This window comes from Chanodichthys erythropterus, chromosome 14 (assembly GCF_024489055.1).
Source record: "Chanodichthys erythropterus isolate Z2021 chromosome 14, ASM2448905v1, whole genome shotgun sequence".
Lineage (NCBI taxonomy): Eukaryota > Metazoa > Chordata > Actinopteri > Cypriniformes > Xenocyprididae > Chanodichthys > Chanodichthys erythropterus.
The window spans coordinates 25,062,208-25,081,492 of record NC_090234.1 but is presented as its reverse complement, the minus strand read 5'-3'; the positions used below and the strand labels follow the sequence as shown (position 1 = coordinate 25,081,492).

The 19,285-nt window shown below is 35.0% G+C and overlaps 1 protein-coding gene across 1 annotated transcript in view; it reads left to right on the top strand.

Moving 5' to 3' along the window:
• Positions 1 to 4,297: 4,297 nt before the first annotated feature.
• Positions 4,298 to 19,285, top strand: part of arhgef49 (Rho guanine nucleotide exchange factor 49) — a 29,602-nt gene continuing 14,614 nt past the window's right edge. The window contains exons 1-2 of the mRNA XM_067410489.1: positions 4,298 to 4,350; positions 17,580 to 17,731. The gene's annotated coding sequence lies outside the window, so the exon portion shown is untranslated. The remainder of the gene's footprint in view (positions 4,351 to 17,579; positions 17,732 to 19,285) is intronic.

Genomic DNA, 19,285 nt, shown 5'->3' with positions numbered 1-19,285 from the left:
AGTTGTCCTCTCTCTGTATTTGTGTCAGTGTGTTATGTGAGCCCTTTTCTCATGGTACAATCGATTGCCCCACATCCATCCACCCTTCAATACCAATATTGTGTCCCATAATGGTGCAATATATGGGATATAGAGAACTTTAGCTAAACTAATAAATTTTTTATGACATCAGATATTCACTTCTATTAGTCCTACTTTTTAGGGACATCCCTAACTAGCATTATGTGTCAATGTATTCTTAGTTAATTTTTTTATTGACACCATAAACAATAATAAATAAATTTTTGTAGATTTCACATATTTAATCTTTAATCTTTTTGCTTTGATTCTGCTCATAATTCAACAGAGGTTTGCAATAACCTCTTTTTAGTCTGTCATAACAGTTTACTTGAATCGACAGTTTTGTGAATGCCGTATCAGCTTTTTTTGTGTGTGTGTGCGTCAGATGCTGATTCATATGCAGTGCCAAATATAGTCCCTCTGCTGCAGAAAAAAAATCTCATAATGGAGAGGCAAACCTTGTCTGAAAGAGAATTGTGTTTATTTATTAATTTTTTTTGGTCTTGTGTGAAAGGTGGTCTGTGCTTCAGTGATCACTGTGTGGAGCTGTGTGAATGAATTATTGAGGCTTGGTAGAGCCCTCATAAATTAGGAATGGTGGAGTCTTTGGGCAGGGTGACGGCCGCTGCTCTGTGGCCGCTCGGCATCTTGAGTGTCACGGCCACCAGCTTGAGACTCTCTCTCTCTCTATAAGCCCTGAGGCCCATCAATCTCTTTAATGGTTTCACTCTCCCAGACACAGCAACAAATACGGTGTATTCAAAATCTGGATCTATTTTGTGCGTTTGTCAGTTTAAGAAATTGATGTTTCTTCAACTGAAGGGATTTCTTTTTATGTCCAATGGGTTGATTTGTACTAAAACTAACTGTTAAATGAAGGTCACATTAAAACATTGAACCTTGGGAGGTCTTGGAATTTTCTTTTTTAGATATAGATACACTACTGTTCAAAAGTTTAGGGGCAGTATTTTTTTTTTTTTAAGAAATGAATAATTATATTCCGCAGTGACAACAGTAAAGACATTTAAATTATTACAAAGATTTCTCTTTCAAATAAATTCTGCACCTTTGAACTCTCTATTCATCAAATAATCCAAATTTTATCATGTTTTCCACAAAAATATTTAGCAGCACAACTGTTTTCAACATTGATAATGATAATAAATGTTTCTTGAGCACCAAATCAGCATATTATGATTTCTGAAGAATCATGTGACTCTGACGATTGGAGTAATGGCTACTGGAAATTCAGCTTTGCCATCACAGGAATAAATGACATTATAGAATATATTTTAAATTGTAATAATATTTAACAGTATTACTGTTATATTATATATTACATTTCATACATTTTTATTTATTCACTCTTGTCCCAGACCAAGACTTCCATCATAAAAAAAATGAATTATGTTTGTTTAAAAAATCTCGCTAATTATTAATGTTGAACAGAATATTTTTAACTTTGACTAATAGAAAAATTTGAGAAAATATTACTTTGGTGTATTTATGATACAAAATGCTTGCCATGAGATTAGCCTTAACAAGACACAGGAGAGTTTTAAGAGTTTTTTCTAATTGTTTTTTCAAATTTTTTTCAAAATTGCCCATAGTTGAAGAAACATTCAAATATGAATTCAAAAATTCATGTTTTTACATGGTACTCCAAGGTGGTTTCAAGAATTCCATGCTACTACTAGTGTTATATCCACTGGCACGCCTTCATAGTTTAAAAAGGAAATATTTTCAATATTGTGATGTGGCATTTTTCTTTATCACCAGTTGCTCGCAAAATGATGGACAATGATTCACATTTTCGTGTGCATCATTTCCTGTGATAAAAATTATTAAATAAACGAGTAAATAAACAAGCAAACTTAAAATTTCTGTGAATAATTTGTTGATGCAGGTCTCATAAAGACTTTCTTTCCCCCCCAACTCGAGAGTCAAATGTCGTCCATGATGGTAGATATCCAAAAACCACGGTATTACTATGGTACTTTGTGGTTTGTGTTTAACTAGCCATATTTCTTCTATTTGCACTGTGTGCCGCTGCTCATATATAGACTATATAAATCCATCCCTCTGGAGAAGCATTCAAGCTAATGGATGAAGCATTTACTGGCTGTAGTGTATTAAACAAACCCCAACTGAACCACAGGGACCTGTGATTTTATTTCGATCTCACCACAACTGCGGTTATCCATTGAAGGGCCAGATAGAGCTACATATCAAGATGAATAACTTATAAAGATAAATTACACAATAAAAACCAAAATTAGCTGTTAGAGTCTCTGATAAAAGTGTCACTTTGGCAAATGTAATGCTAGAAGCCTTGAAACAAAAGCTAATAGTAAATTTGAGTCTCTCCAGGGAGCCTGGTATCAAATGCTGATAATGCATCGGCTGCCGGTCTCTTCCGCTTGCCTTGTTCCCAATAGATCAAGGAGGTATGGCAGAGTCAAAGAGGAAATCCCTTCCTTTGACCTGGCCGCTCCATCCCTGAGTCCCAGAGATGCAGTGTGCGGGGCTTGACAGGCTCAGCTGATGTCTGTTTAGCGCTCTGATCGCTGGAGGAGCTGAGGAGCATGTGCGGTAATGTAGAGGATTAGCTTAGCTCTCTCCATATGGCCCGGTCACGGCAACCCTACGCAGCATATTGTAATTACAGAACACAACCAGTATGCTCTGAAAACACTCTCATGGGAATTCTGAGGAATGCTGCAAAATCCTTCACTGCGTTCCAATAGAGACTATATACGGCCCATGCTTTGGAATTGGAATTAAATAAATATTAAAACCTAGATAAACTAGTTGATATATATATATATATATATATATATATATATATATATATATATATATATATATATATATATATATATATATATATATATATATATATATATATATATATATATATATATATATATATATATATATATATATATATATATTTAGATGATTTATTTATTTATAGATATTGATTAAAAAAAACAGATGTAACACTATTTCATTTATTTATGATATATATATATATATATATATATATATATATATATATATATATATATATATATATATATATATATATATATATATATATATATATATATTTATGTCTATATTTATTTATTTTAAAATAAATATAAAACCAAAAATCTTGGTAATCTAACCTTATTTATTGTTACATATTTATTTATTATTAAAATAAATACATATTAAAAACCTAAATAAATTAGTTGATTTATTTACATTTTTTATATTTAGATTATTTATAGATATTTAAAAAACAAATATAACAAAAAATCTAGATAAACTATTTCATTTATTTTATATATAAAATAAACTAGTTTATTTTTTTAGATTTTAGTTTTTTAGATTTATTAATTTATATATATTTATTAAAAACAAATATAACAAAAATCTAGATAAACAAATAAATATCGACATAAATAAAAATAAATTAGTTTTAAATACATATAAAACCTAGGTAATCTACTTTATTTATTTATTGTTAAATATTTATTTATTTAAAGTTATCTATTTAATTTTTTTAAATTAAATATAACAACCTAAATTAACTGCTTTATTAGTTTATTTATTTATTATTTTTAGACATATATTTATTTTAAAATAAATAAATATGAAATAGCTTATTTATTTACTTATTTTTATATATTTATTTATTTAATTTACTAGTTTAATTTAGCTACCAGCCGGTCGTTGAACATTCCTGCAGAGTATCAACTCATTTTGTGAAGTAATTCTACACTGTTTAAGGTCAAATTGTCATTGTGTAAATGATTTTTTTTTTTCATAACAACACAATTTGGATTAAATCGCAATTAACTCAAGATTAAAGACAATGACTCAGAAAAGGATGTTACATCGCCCCTGTTTTCCATCTTAGCTCAGTTAAACTTCATGAGTGGATGTTGTACGTCAATTTATCGCCTGTGGAGCTTTGCTTCAGTTCACAGGGTTACACAGACTCAAAAACAAGGAAAACCCCCTTGAGAGGACAGGTGGGGGGAAAGAGAGAGTGTATATCAGGGAGGTCCTTTTTAGTGAGGTCTGTGCTTGAGTGGTTCCCATGCCAACAGTGAGTGGTGTGGTGTTTGGAGCATGCTCAGTGAGGAGCTGGCGGCTGTAACAATAGCTGAGAGAGCTAAAGCAGCTCACATGCTGCTATCACATCAGAGTGGAATAGACCTCTGCGTGCGCACTGCTGATTCTGCTGACACGGTCTGCCTTCTCGTCTCCTACCTGTCATTTCTGCATGAGAAAGAGGTATGTAACTCTAGATGATGATTGAGGAGGATTTTGATATGTAACATAAACAATTTTGCCACTGGTTTATGCTTTTAAAAAGCTCTTATTTTGTGCTTGTTGAATGGGATGATTTGTATAGGAATGAGTGAAAGAACATATGTTTTTGTGCTGGGATGTAATCTAGTGTATCCACTGATCTAAGTCACATCTTTTTAATTAATATTTCAATAAACGTATGCAGTTTATTAATGTGATTTCTCATGGTTTTTGAGTGAAATGCCACCTGAGGAGATTTCCATTTTATAATATGCAGAGCAGACTTGCTGAACAGTACAAGGGAACAGTGTGAATATCATTTGCATACTTCTGCTCATGACATTGGACAGATCTGAGCAGAGGATAGACCTCTGGAGAGAGAAAGAGAAGAGCTGAATACATTTATACTCGCTGCTCTGTCACACGATCCTTCTGTTGTGCGGAGTTGTCATGCCTCACTGACCCCTTGATGTGTCGTCGTGACGATGGGAGTAAGGGGTCAGGCTGTTTCGTTGTGACAACACCGGCATTCTAGTTTTGAGTCTGACCTGGTCTACCACTGTGCACCTTAACAATACATAGAGCACAGGCTTGCTGGAGATGTAGCCGTCTGCCCTAATGAAATGCTTCGTTGATTTATTGTGTGTTGTTGTGTGGGCACAGAGCGCTACAGAACTTGAGCCGGGATGCTCAAGACCATCACCTCAGTGTCTGCCACACACAGGATGAAAATGGGCCGGGATATTCCACAGCAGAAAGCATTCAATATTATATATTCAATATTGTCTAGCCGGACAGTAGAGCGATAGAAAGGGAGAGGGTATCTCAGTGGACAGGAAATTGGAAATTGAAGCGACACTTTGCATAGTATTCATTCTGTGGAGCAGAAAGGTTGGGTGGACATCTGATAATCGGAAGATTTCGCTTTCTAACTAAAGGGTTTTCCCCGAGTTGTCTTGTAATTTAAAGAAGTAAAATGAGTTATTTATTTCAGCGTCCAAGCTTCTCTTTTCCAAACAAAGAATGTGAAAAGCTACCATGTGAGTTCAGAAGACTGAAATGTAGTAGACGAGTTCTGTGAACCACTTTAAAAAAAAAAAAATTCGTCCTTTTTGGAGCTTGATAGCCCCAAGTTGCCATTCACTGTCATTATATGGAAAAGAGCAGCTTGGGCATCCTGCTAAATTTCTCCTATGGTATTTTATGGAAAAAAATAAAGTCATACACACTCGTGGAAAAGATTTTTAGGGGTACAACAGCTTGGCTAAATTCACATACTCTCGGAGTACTTTGAATAAGTAATTACCAATAAAAAAATTGTTCTATATAGAATGTGTGTAGAAATTTGAACATACAACATTTGTATGTTACAACATGTTGTCACTGTGATGTGACCTACCAGCATCAGTTGCATTGCTTCAGTGTCGTTCAAAACTCCTCTCCCATGGCCTCATGGGATAATAAAGTGTCCATTTGATGGTGGATGCATGCTTCAAAATCTCCCAGAAGTAGCAGGTCATCTGGGTACTTTTTTCCTTCTGTTTTATGAATACTTGGAATTCAGCATAATTCTATTTTTTTTTGCCTTTGTATAGTAAGGAAATATGCCTATTTGGATACTTCCCTGTCACTGCATTGTAAAAAAAACAACATGATCAATAAGCCAAGACAACATAAGTTTTTACATTAACTCATCAAAATAATATAAGCAATTTCAACTTCATTTTTATAAGTTACAATATTAAACTTAATGTTTTGAGTCGGTTTTAATATAATTTAAGCTGAAATGACTTGTACAGTCAATTTGATTATACTTAAAAAAATTAAGGTAGCAACTGGACTAGATCTTTGTTCCTTATTTACCCCTAAAAGGTTCATAATAGTACCTCAGTGTTGTACGACTTACAATTTTTGCACATTTTCCTCCCTGACAGTGCAGTTTTAGAATGACTGAGTAAATGATGGCAAAATTCATTTATTTCTCAGTGAACTATCCCATAAAAAAACAAATCCATGTAAATCATTTGACTTGAAGGATAACCTTCATATTTGCCTCAGACCGTCTATACCCAAATAGTTTGAGGCAAGGTTCACATTTATGTCAGTGCAGAATGCTAAACATGTTTTGGGAGAAATAAAAGATCTGTTATCTGAACCGCTAGAGCTTGGTTTTGTTATCTGGAAGAGGAGACAGTTATGTTGCAAAGTATGTGGGGCATTGGCATTGAACTGCCATTGTTCATGTGTGATAGATGTTTGGAATAATTATAATGCATCAGAGAATTGCAGTAAACCAGCATTTTACCATCTCATTATGGATTGAGTCAAATCATAATGTGATATGAGGTTTGCATTATGATTTTTGATTGATTTGGTAATACTTTATGAGCTTCCATTTGTTAACTGCATTAGTTAACATGAACTAACAATAAAAAAAATACTTCTAAAGCATTTATTACATTTACTACATTTACAACATTTACTAATACATTATTAAAATCAAAAATTGTATCAGTTAATATTATTTAATGGACCTGAGCTAACATTATTGAACTGTTGAACAACTATTGTAATTTTATCAATGTTAACAATAATTAATAAATATTGTAACAAATGTTAGTTAATGCTATGCATTATGTCACATAATGGGACATTTTTGCAAAGTGTTACCATATATTTTAATGTATATTTTCATTCATAATTCATTAATAGTTATGTCATCACAACATTTTTTTTTTAATCCATGTTGGGTTTTTTTTAATGGAGGCATTTTTTTAAATCTTGCTAAATTGTTATACTGCTGTGTGGGCCACGGTCTCATTCAAATGAAATCACTTTGAAATGGAGATGATTCTGCTCAGTGTTCATCTTACCCAGTTGGATTGGACATTTTCCTGTGAAAGTTGCACCAGCCTACAGTAAGCGGAGATGACAGCTGATCAATTGCTGTCCCCCTCCTGTTCTAATTCATAATCCCCCTTTCTCCCCCCGTCTGTCCTACCCTGCTCTCACCTCATCACCCCCCGATGAAAGCCCATTACCGGCCAAGTGGTTCTGACGGAGATTGGGGCACCTTCACGTAGAGATCCGCTGCTTTGATCCCTTCTTCATTCACAAAGAACAACAAAGGAGCTGATGTGTGTGTGGGAGGGCCCCTAAAGACAGGGTTGTGTGGGTCTTGTGATGTTCTCCCAATGGAGGGTGATTAAGGCTCATATGGAGCTGTTGAAATATGACAGCCACAGGCAGCTCCTGAGGACAGCGAACAGTCCCGCTCTACTGAAAGAGAAGTGTGATGCTGTTCATCTCTATCATCTATTTAGTGCCACAGCCCATGATGTATACAGATATTGACTGGGTTATGTATGGCTGCGTTACCTATATATATAATATAATATAATATAATATAATATAATATAATATAATATAATATAATATAATATAATATATATAATATATATATATATATATATATATATATATATATATATATATATATATATATATATATATATATATATATATAATGAAGATCTATACTAAGATCTATACTATATACTAATGAAGATCTATAGGACTAAAACCTTGGCTGACCTGTACACTACCATTCAAAAGTTTGGGGTCCGTAAGATTTTTTTGTTATTCAGTAAGGATTAATTCAACTGATCAAAAGATATTAAAGAATTATTAAAAAAGATTTCTATTTCAAATAAATGCTGTCCCTTTTGAATGTGTTTTACTGTTTCCACAAAAATATTAAGCAGCACAACTGTTTTTAACGTTGATAATAATAAGAAATGTTTCTTGAACATCAAATCAGCATATTAGAATGATTTCTGAAGGATCATGTGACTCTGAAGACCATAATAACGATGCTGAAAATTCAGCTTTGCCATCACAGAAATAAATTACATTTTTAAAATATTAAATTTAAAATTAAATCAATAATATTTACCTATTTCACAGTTGTTGTTTTTTTACAGTATATTTGATCAAATAATTGCAGGCTCATTGAGCAGAAGAGCCTTCTTTCAAAAACATAAAGAAATCCTAATTCCCAAACTTTTGAAAGGTAGTGTACAAATGTAAATTTGGAGAAAGTAAGTTGTGTTTATAAATTCAGTCACAAAAACATTACATTTGAAAAGTCAAAAGTTAACTTTCTTCATTCTTCATTGTTTTAGTAATTATGAAATATTTGTTTTAGTTCTTTTAGTTTTACTGAACGTCGTGGTGCAGGTTCTTGGATTTTTATTTATATTTCTCTCACAAGGTAAAATGAATAATGTTTTAGTAAATAATACATTTTGGTTTGTTCCCTAAAGCTATAATCTGGACTGGTTAGAGCTTTGCTTCAGGATTGTGAAGTCCAGGATGGTGTAGTGCAGACAGCATTGAGAGAGAAATGAGAAGCTATCGGTGATTCAGTGATGGCATCATTATCTGTTTAGCCCATATCTCTGTCTATCTCTGCCACAGGGCCATTTCTTTCTTACAGCAATCCTGCCTTATTACAAGCGCTGTTGCCTATCAGCGGAGCTCCTGGGATGTTCTCTCTGCGTGTCATGTTTGCTCTCCTCCCTTCACCGGCACGCTCATCGCTCGTGTCTCCTGCTTTCCACACCTAACCCTTTTATCAGGCTGTCTGATAAATCACCTATCAATCACTCTTTCCTGTCTTGTCCTATCCCATCCCTCTCTGTCCTTGGCACAGTTTTCTCTTGTTATATTCACAGTATTTCACACTTAATCCATAGCACTCTCTCTTCCTCTCTAGAGGTTGATAAGTGTGAAGTCTGCAGGTTCGTAGGTTGTTTTTGTTATTGTTACTGTTGCCAGAGCTGCTGGTGTCATTATCCAATGAAAACCCAAACAGAGCAGCACTTAGGAGTAATGAAGAGGGAAGAGCACTGAGCTGACTAGATGACAACCAACGAGTCTATCTGCTTTTAAAAACAAAAATAAATTATTTACTGTTATTTATAAATATAACAGTAATTGTAATAGTTTTTATATGAATAATAGTGAGGTTTGTCGTTAGAAGGTTAGAGTAATGTTCCACAAATCATTATAGCCATAAGCACTGAGATGGTATCATGGTGCAGTGATGACACCTGATGAATTTACTATGGTATTTTGGTATATGGGTACTTAAATAATTTGGTATGTTCTGCGCTGTGACAAGCTCAAAATGTGTGAAATAGCATTTTGCCCATTTTTTTATAATTATTATGCATGCCAATTTTATGATCTCATGTTAAATTATATTTATAAATTAATTTGTCAGGCTGGAAGACTATTTAAAATGAACTAGTGATGTCAAAAGCTGATTAAAAATGAACACTGGGTGATATGGCCAAAAAATCATCTCTCTGTATTTTGTGACTAAATGGCGAGAAACTGTATACGTCTCAGTATTTTCTATTTTTTGTTCTTTTTGTATTAAAAAATCTGTATTTATTAAAAAAAAAGTTATATAACATCCTGCCCAATGTTGTCCTACAAACATTGTTTATATTAAAGGTTATGAAAACATATATAGTGAATATAAACATGGCTATGCCATATATTACGTGCAAAAAAAAGGGTTAAAATCACATTGAATTCTAAATTGTAACATCATTACAATCTAAAACAAAAGAAAAGCAGAAGTTAAAACTGCTATCATAAAAATGCACATACATGTAGGTTTAAAATTATACATATGGCACATTTAATGTCCAACAACAAATATTTTATCAGAATGTACATTTTAGTCAGAATTTACAGCGCTACAATTCTGTTAGGCTGCACTTTCCGCGGCAGCAACTCACTGCTATTTTTCAGATACGCTTGTAATTTCAAACTACTGTATGTCAATATAAATGGTACTGCCTCACCCTATATTGTTTATAAAATATATATCGATATATCATACAAGCTCGATATACTGCCCACACTGAAAAAATATCCCTGAAAAACTTGACGGTTAATCTGGCATCTGTGGTTGTCAGAACTGTACCGTAAAAAAATACGGTAGCAACATTTTAGGTTTCACGAGACAGCACGTAGTTTACTGTCCATTTTACAGTTCTAAACCATATAATTTAAAGGTTTATATTGTAATAACTATGGATCATAACTGTTTATTTTACACGCTGAAAAAAAAAATCCATTAAATTTATGGTAAAAAACTGATATTGTAACAAATCGGGACTGAGGCAGGGGATCCAAATGCAGCGTTTTATTAAAGATAAGCATAGTCGTACAAGCAGAGTCAAACAGGGGCAAACAGGTACAGCAGAGGGTTGACATAAACGTAATCCCGGTACAGGCAGTGGTCAGGGCTGGCAGATATCACTCGTAGATCGGTAAACAAAGCTAGGGTCAGAGGAAGGCAGCACAGGATCGTAAAACAGGAAACATGCAGGAACGGCAACAGACAGGCAGACAGTATAATAACGCTTAGAAATGACACACAGGGAAATCAAGACTTCGCCAACTGGTGGTGTGAGTGTGAGTCCTTTATAGTCCTGATAATGAGCTGCAGCTGGGTGTGGTGATCAGTGTGGTGTGCTAGGGTGGATGTGGCAACAGGTGATAGGTGGAGTGAGTGCATGTGATTGACAGGGGGGATGATGGGAAATGTAGTCCGGAACTGACAGGATTCGTGACAGATATAATGTTAATTTACCAACCTATTGAAGTACTAATATCTGTTTTGTACCTTTTGTAATACACTGACAACCACCAACCACAGTGGTTATGAGTGTCACGTGATGAATCAAAGCTCATCACAATCAGCTTTTCAAAAAATTGAGAAGAACCATACTACTATATACTGTAGAAGGTGCACACAGTGTTATTCACACAAACACTAAACACCATCAATAAACATTCATTTAACAACATTAGAAGAAACATAAAACCCTAAGGTACATAATTGATTAGAAAAAAATAAGAAAAATTGTTATTTAGATGAAAATACATCAAATGTAAAGTGTCACGCAATTGTGGGAATGTCAATTTATTTTTCCACTTCCAAAACTGTAAATTAAACGGTATTTCACTGTAAAATTACATTAAATGTGCTGTTAGATCTATTACTGTTATTTACCGTATATAGTACGGAAACTTTATGTAAACCAAATAACTGTTTTTCACCATAGAATTTTTACAGTAATTTACTGTTAAAATCACGATCATTTTTTACAGTGTAGCTCTATTAAAAATAGTGCAAAATTTAAGGGTTAATAAGTCACAGGACTAGTTACACACATTACCATTTAAAAGTTTGCTGTTAGTAAGATTAAGAATTTTAAATGAATAATTAGAAATTAAAACTTTTATTCATCAAGGTTGCATTAAAATGATCAGAAGTGACAGTATATAATGTTAAAAATGATTACTATTTCAAATAAATGCTATTTTTCTATTCATCAAAAAATCATAAGGAAAAAAAATGTCAGGTTTCTATAAAAAATATTAGGCAGCACAACTGTTTTCAACATGAATAATAGGAAATGTTTCTTCAGCACCCGATCAACGTATTAGAATGATTTCTGAAGGGTCATGTGACACTGAATACTGGATTAATGATATACATTTTCAAATATATTCCAATAGAAAACAGTTACTATAATGTTTCACAATATTACTGTGTTTACTATATGTTTGATCAAAAAAATGCAGCCTTGGTAAGCTTAAGACTTCTTTCAAAAGCATAAACAAATCTAACCAACCCCAAACTTTTAAACAGTAGTTTATAGTTTCACATATGTGACAGATTAATGAATAATCTTGATATTGAGTCCTTTACTTTTTCTGCTGTCCCTTCCAGACACTGTTTCTGAAAGCAGTACAGACTACTGTTGACAGTTTGTCCGTAACTACCGGCGTTATCTTTCAGAGCAACGGTATCATGTTCATGTGACTTATCTAATTGAGGAAGAAGGGGAAAAAAATCCTTGTGGGGAGCTGCAGCGCATTGATTCATCAGTCTGAAAGGCAATTATCATCTTGCTTCATTTCCCTCTGCTTTTCAAGGCAGAAATCAGCTAATGACAGTGTTATATCACACAGGGCTTCAATGTATATTCATTTCATGGAAAAGATTCTTATCCTCGTCCATGTCTCACAATGCATTATGTAAGCAGTGGTCTTTCTCATTAGAATGAGGATAACTGTATAAAAGACATACTATTTTTACCCTAATATTCAGCATTTAAAGCTTGGAAGACTTTGTGGTATGGAGGCAAATGTACTGATGAACTGGGTTACATTGGTACTTCAATAAAAGCTATTTCTATCATACTCCAATTTTCAGGGTGAAATGATGCACTTATAATATTGCATGTGGCAGATTGGTCATTAATTAAACACATCCACCAACAAGACGGCCGACAGACATTGATCCATAGCCATATTGATGGATATGCAAGCTCTGTAAATTGCCTTTGTGTTGTTGCTGGCTAGAATGACATGATCTGTGCTAGTTATTTGAGACAATTCTCGTCCAGATATATAATGATTTCCTGCAAGATCGTCACATCTGTGTGCACCAATTAGTGATAGCAATAACTTCAGTACAGCTTTGTAATGTGTACCAATTACTAGTGCTTCAATAAACCTGCAATCACTTTTATGAAAGGGCAACTCAGCTAAGAATAGTACTGGATGTAGACTAATGTGTTTATGGAAAAACTTGTGCACTAACAATGCTTCTCTCACCTAATCTATCTAATGCATTATTCATCAGCTCAGTTAACACTGCACAGGCATAAAATATTCACTAAACAATCTTGAACTTACAGGAAAAGACACACCCTATAGTTTATCTGTCAAGGTTTTTTTTTTTTTTTTTTTTTTTTTATCTGCATGATGTACGTTGTTCACCTTGGATACCATGCATGTTAAATTTGACAAACTATTGTATCTCATTTGGCTCTGATGTTGCAGATATGGTAGACAGCATACTTTGTTTGGTGCAATGTTGAATGCAGTGAACTCATGGCAAGGTTGAATCCTAATTAACCAAGGTATGCTGGTACTTGAGTCTTCACCTCTCCTGAGGATCACTCTAACATGTTTTGAATGCGTCTCCTCTTACTTTGAAGAGCCGTAACCCAGCTCTGTCTCGACTGCTCTTGTCAGAATGAGTACAGTACTCTGCTGACAGGTAATAGAGAAGCTCTTCGGTTCTGCATGTGATTATGCAGCACTCGCTCTTACTGTAAGGTACTACCTCTCCTCCATGACTACTTCACCTGCCTGAGAAACAGATGCTGAAACAATGCTATGAAGGGTTATTCATGCTTTCAAGAATATGGGTCAGCCACATTTTACATTTGTATTATTTATCCAATAAAACTGTTCAGTGTTCAAATACATTCTGGGGTTATTTTATGTGTTTAAAAGATATGAGGACACTATTTACTCTCCCAAATCATTCATTACGGGTTAATTCACGTTTCGGATTTACAATATAAACCCTAATACGGATAATGTGACCGTAAAGATAGCCTTTAGTCCACTTACCTCAAGATATGGGAGATAAGCAGCCAATGATCAATAGCGGGTGGACCTTCCTGATCTTTCCCGTCTATCAGCTTTCTGCAGGATCAAGATGGATTAGGCAAAACCACCAACAGGTGCTAATCCAAGAATGGCTACTTAGCCCTAGCACGTTTCCCACATTAACTGTAAACCATAACCATTTTAACTAAAGCTAACCTACATTCTGCACAGCCATGCAGATTTAAACATTTTCCTTTTCTTTTTTTACCCCTACCATTGTACTCATATGACCCCTATCTTTTGCTGAAATTGCTCCAGGAAACAGCTTAAAATCCTGTTCGTGGAAGCACAAATCCAGTGGTTAGAAATAGGTTGATATCTGCTGCTGTGGCCATTGTGACCTCAGACAAAATAGTTCAATCTCTACTACCAGTCATGAGGTCAGTCTTCTGCAGCATAATCATACTGTGAATCTCCATCTGCACTCCATGTTTTTCCACCTCCCTAAACCTAGAAAACCCCCTGCTGTGCTATCACACAAACCTGCAGATACAATCAATATGTGGCCTTTTACTCTTTAATTCCCCATGGAGAAGCTTTCATAGATCAATGTTCAACCTTACTACTGCAGTGGCTTGATGGAAAAGAATAAAAAAATTCACATTTACAGGTGTAAGATATATGGAAGCAGCACCTGCAAATCACAGAATTAGTTGGAGATGGAGATACAGTTCTTTTTTTTCCTTCATATTTGTTGACTTAAGGGATTGAACTGGTGTAGGTGCTAAAATGAGGTAATGAGGTTTTGTCACATCTTTATACAAAGGTTTATAGTGTGTGGTTGTAATAGCTCTATCTCTATCTATCTATCTATCTGTCTGTCAGTCTGTCTGTTTGTCTGTCTGTCTGTCTGTCTGTCTATATCTACGTCTGTCTGTCTCTATCTGTCTATCTATCTGTCTGTCTGTCTGTCTTTATCTACATCTGACTGTCTGTCTGTCTATCTGTCTGTCTGTCTCTCTCTGTCTACATCTGTCTGTCTGTCTGTCTATCTATCTATCTATCTATCTATCTATCTATCTATCTATCTAAATATATCTATCATACCATACATAGTACTGGAGTACAAAATAAACTAAGTAATGATAGCAAGACAGATGTTGATTCAGTAAACATTCTGACAAATCCAGTGAAATCAAAAAATAGTGAGAGTATCATACTAGTGTGCTATTCTCAATTTAGCCTTCATTAAAAGAACCACTTATAACAGTCATTTGGTCATGATGAAAGTGTGCGCATGGAATACTTGTGGATGTATATTGTGTACAGCTTTGTAGAAAAGAATCTTTTCTTGCCATCATTTCACTTTACTGATGCCCCGCTTTAGTTCTTAGCAATATGTTACTCTGAGATATGTTAGCGAGCAGCTGGACCACATACTGACAGACATTCGTCAAACACCAAGAGCTCATGCGATTAGTAAGATGGAGTGGAAGAGCAACTGAATGTGTTTATTGACCGAAGCCTGACTCCATCCTAGTGGAGTTTGAGCAGTGTCTCCCTCAGTAATGAGAAATCATTGAAACTACATTCACTGAGATACCACTATCACAACTTTAAGTAATTCCAGAAGGTCTCTGGATGATATTGAGGTGAGAGGAGATAAAATTGTGTAAGGCCCAACTCTACAACATGCCTTGAATTACAGAGCCTTGGATCACTGGAGGTTGAAGTACATGTGATCTAGAATATTTTAAGAATGGATTTTGGAATTCAGTTTGTTGTGAATTATGTTTATGAAAATTATAATTCTCTGAACAAGTGAAGTAGGTATGGAAGCTTGTTCCTGCCTTGGAATAAAAAAGTAATTCTGACTTTATATGAGATATAAATAAACTCTGATTTTAAGAAAAAAAAAATCAGAATTGAAAAATTGCAGTTACCTTTTTTATTTTCAATAAGTAAAAAAACCTTGTTAGGAGAAAAGTAATAAAAAAAACATTTGTTCAAAAAAATATTTAGGTCTTTGTTAGAAAGCAAGAAAATAAATATCAAATTTAATAATGTCTTTAATACAGAGAAATCATTTTGTTTGTGTATACAGGTGCTGGTCATATAATTACAATATCATCAAAAAGTTGATTTCACTAATTCCATTCAAAAAGTGAAACATTATATTCATTCATTATACACAGACTGATATATTTCAAATGTTTATTTCTTTTAATTTTGATGATTATAACTGACAACTAAGGAAAATCCCAAATTCAGTATCTCAGAAAATTAGAATATTACTTAAGACCAATACAAAGAAAGGATTTTTAGAAATCTTCTAAAAATGATCTAGCTCTTCTGCATTGTTGGTTCTGGCATATACCGCATTTTCCTCTTCACAGTACCCCATAGATTTTCTATGGGGTTATGGTCAGGCGAGTTTGCTGGCCAATTAAGAACAGGGATACCATGGTCCTTAAACTAGGTACTGGTAGCTTTGGCACTGTGTGCAGGTGCCAAGTCCTGTTTGAAAATGAAATCTGCATCTCCATAAAGTTGGTCAGCAGCAGGCAGCATGAAGTGCTGTAAAACTTCCTGGTATACGGCTGCGTTGACCTTGGACCTCAGAAAACACAGTGGACCAACACCAGCAGATGACATGGCACCCCAAACCATCACTGACTGTGGAAACTTTACACTGGACCTCAAGCAACGTGGATTGTGTGCCTCTCCTCTCTTCCTCCAGACTCTGGGACCCTGATTTCCAAAGGAAATGCAAAATTTACTTTCATCAGAGAACATAACTTTGGACCACTCAGCAGCAGTCCAGTCCTTTTTGTCTTAAGACGCTTCTAATGCTGTCTGTTGTTCAAGAGTGGCTTGACACAAGGAATGCGACAGCTGAAATCCATGTCTTGCATACGTCTGTGCGTAGTGGTTCTTGAAGCACTGACTCCAGCTGCAGTCCACTCTTTGTGAATCTCCCCCACATTTTTGAATGGGTTTTGTTTCACAATCCTCTCCAGGTTGCTGTTATCCCTATTGCTTGTTCACTCTTTTCTACCACATCTTTTCCTTCCCTTTGCGTCTCTATTAATGTGCTTGGACACAGAGCTCTGTGAACAGCCAGCCTCTTTTGCAATGACCTTTTGTGTCTTGCCCTCCTTGTGCTGGTGGTCGTCTTTTGGACACCTGTCAAGTCAGCAGTCTTCCCCATGATTGTGTAGCCTACAGAACTAGACTGGGAGACCATTTAAAGGCCTTTGCAGGTGTTTTGAGTTAATTAGCAGATAAGAGTGTGGCACCAGGTGTCTTCGATATTGAACCTTTTCACAATATTCTAATTTTCTGAGATACTGAATTTGGGATTTTCCTTAGTTGTCAGTTATAATCATCAAAATTAAAAGAAATAAACATTTGAAATATATCAATCTGTGTGTAATGAATGAATATAATATACAAGTTTCACTTTTTGAATGGAATTAGTGAAATAAATCAACTTTTTGATGATATTCTAATTATATGACCAGCACCTGTAAGGGAAACCACAATGATGACTTAGTTTCATCCCAAGTGTTTGACTTGTTAACAAAATATCCTCAATCAAAACAAAACAGAAACACAAGATCCTTAGAAATACTGCAGGCTCTTGTTCATTCCAGAAATTGATCAGTATTATTTTTGGATGCCTGTATTGATGTTTTTTTTCTCTTCTTTTGTAGCTTCCTGCACTTAAGGTCTCAGCAGTCTGGTGTTGTGGATGGTCTGTCTGCCTCTAACCCAAACCAAAAGAGATTCTGTTGGCTCAGAGCCTATGAATGAGAGCCTAAAGCAAACCGAGTAAAGGTTCACACACAGAGTTCATTAAAATGGGGTAAGTTTTTATGACTAACATACTGCAATCCTCCAGGCCTTACATGCATATACAAAATACACAATTTAAAATTGATCAGGCAACCAAATTGGTTCGTCATGAATCGGACTGATCCAGTCCTTTCCAAATCTCTTGTATTTTGGCTTGTTATGAAGCTTTTGTCTCAGTGAGGGACTGTCTGCTCACGCTTTCCTGTGTGCGTAATAATTCAGCTCAAATAGGAAACGGAGCATCTGCCTGTCTGTCACACACAGAGAGGACATAGTGGGCCCGGCGTGAGCTGATCCTGTGCCACATGCTCATTAAACAAGCTCCTTATGCTAATTGACTGTTTATTCACACGTCAGCAGTTTTCAAGCGCAAGCGAAAGAAAACACTGGCAGCGCTATTGAGACAGTGAGTCTACTCGCCCACAATGATAAATCCTCCCTGCGCTTCACTGTACAATTCAAAGAAAAACAAAAAGAGGGGTTTCGCTCTCCTTATCTCCCAAATGAAGCGTTGAAATTAGCCTGATAATACCAGAGGGCTTTCAAAAGCTTCGTTTTAATTAAATTGGGCCAAACATTAATTGAACACCTGAACATGCTGGGCTTCCCTCACTTTTTGTCGCTCAAAAACCCTAGTTTCCCGCCTTTTTCAATCTAATCGCATACCTTTGTTGTTTTCTGACAGGCAAGATGAATATTCATCTAGATGGATTTGGCTGCCCGGAATGATTGTGACATGCTCTTTTGTAACTCCTGCCTTGACCCTGATTTCTGTTTAAGATTACGGGTGGATATTAATATGGCCCAAAGCAAGGCAATTTGTACTAATTACTGAAAGCGAAGCCCTTACTAATCCACAGTTCTCATCTGATTAGTGGAATAAGAGCCCCGGGCGAATGTTGTGGCTCTCTTCATTACTGTCCCTTCTGATTTTCCTCCCTATCGGTTTTATGTTTTTAATTCCAGACATGACTCCCCCTACCATTTGATTTGTAAAAAAGAACAAGCCATTTTTAGAATACGAATATGATTATACAAGTCATAGGAAACTACGCATCATGAACATTATAAATACTGCAGTGGTTATTGAACTATTAAACATCCTTGACTTACTTTTAGTGTTGTTAGTAGGATCATTTGAAAGAGGAATATTGTTAGTGTTGTACAGTATACACAATCCATTTGAAATATGTGAGAAATGTAGGGTGAATATAATTTTGCACACTTGAAGGGCAGTAATATAGGGAAAAGGAGAGCAATTTGTAGAGTTGCTGCAAACACAAGTGAGCAACCGAATCCCTTACATACAAGCCATTAGCACAGGTTGCATACAATCAATGCTTCGAGAAGGTAATTTTACATTTTCAGGTAATCCTTGGTAGCACATCCTCATGATTAATTTTGTAACCTGGGGTAATTTTAAATCTTATCTGGTATTTTAAAATCCTCAAGGATTATCATTAGAATAGGCTACATTTCTTATGTATTTGGATATTTATTTATTTGTATTTTTTGACCAAACTTGCCATGGAGAAACAGAATGCCAGTTTTAAAAAAATATTTG